Genomic DNA, 1,687 nt, shown 5'->3' with positions numbered 1-1,687 from the left:
TTTTTTTTTTTTTTTTTTTTTTTTTACTTTTACACACACCACCGCACTCCGTTCAAAATGTATGATGCTAGTAACACAAATACCACATATTAATACACTCAATTCTTATATTATCCTAGTTGACTATCTAAGAAGTAAGAGGGGAAAATTGTGTTAATTATGAAAAAAGTTTTAAGGGTTATAAGCTGCAAACCTGTTGCCTTAAAACGTCAACTACATTCCAGATCTGCCATTTTCTAAGTTGTGCTTGAATATCTGTCACTCGGGAAGATAAACTGGTATTTATTGATCACCAACTAATGCCGTGAACTTTGTTATTTTTTTAACTTTCATGTTTAATACGCCAGAAAAGCTTATATTACTTTTTAATAACTTTGTTTTGCTCTATAAGCGTTATATATAAGAATGAAATCAAACAATAAAAGTATTCATATACACATAAGCAAAAACTCAATAACTGTGTGTATATACATGTAGGTAAATAACATTTATATGTATATATAAAATATTTTTTCTTAAAAATTGAACCATGCCATGAATGAGTATTATTCCCAAATACTCTTTTTAATATTTAAATTTTAGTTATAGGTGTACACAATATATTTTATTTTTATGTGGTGCTGAGGATCGAACTCAGGGCCTCACGCATGTGAGGCAAGCACTTTACCACTGAGCCACAATCCCAGCCCCCTAAATACTCTTTTATCACATAATTTTAATGGCTGCATAATATTGGATATTACTGAACCAAATCCACTAATAATAGAAACTTGGCATTATTTTTAATAATTATTTACCATAAGGCTTCAATGAATATCATTTTAGCTAGATCTCTGCATACATCCTTACTTAAGATATATACTTAAAAAAGTGGAATTGCCGCATCAAAGGATTTTTACTGTCTATTGTTCTTTATATGGTTTGCCTTTTTTTTCATAACTCATTGTAATTCCCTAAAGAACATTTATCAATTAATAAGGAAAGATAAGTTTACAGTGGAGAAACCTACCAGATACTCTTGTAACAATGTTATCAAAGTGAAAAATCACCAATGAAGAGCAAATTTATTTCATACCCCCTCCTTATATAAATCACAGAAGAATGCAGTATGTCTTTTGTGGCATTTCTACCAAAAATGCATAATGGATTCTAATCATGAGGATATATCTGAAAGACCAAACTGAAGAGTCTACAGTATAATTGACCTGGGCTCTTCAAAATGCTAGTATTCTAAAAGCTGTTCCAGATCCAAGGAGACTAAAGAGACATGACTAGATGCAACCTGTGATCATGGGTTGGAATTTATACCAGGAGGAAAAAATAACTGTTTCTGCTAGAAAGAAAATTAGTTTGTAGTGTATCCTTATCATCTTCTGACTTGTACATTATGGTGTAGTTAAGTATACATTGTGTGTGCTTATAATGGGAGAGAGAAAATGAATAAAATGAATGTGATAGAGGTGAGGTACTTCATAGATGTTCATCACCTGTAAATCCAAACCAAATTGGGTCTAACCCTGGCTTACCTCAGCCTCTACTCTCGCTATTCTTTATGTCTAGGCCTTATGTCTAACCCCCTAGCAATAGCTAACTGTTCCTGGTTTCCTGAACTCATAGTGCTGTTTCATTCTTTCATGTACTTGCACATGCTATTCCCTTTACCTGGACTGCCTTTTCCCATTTGATC

Source organism: Marmota marmota, unplaced genomic scaffold, assembly GCF_001458135.2.
Source record: "Marmota marmota marmota unplaced genomic scaffold, marMar, whole genome shotgun sequence".
NCBI classification, from domain to species: domain Eukaryota; kingdom Metazoa; phylum Chordata; class Mammalia; order Rodentia; family Sciuridae; genus Marmota; species Marmota marmota.
This window is presented reverse-complemented; position numbering follows the sequence as displayed.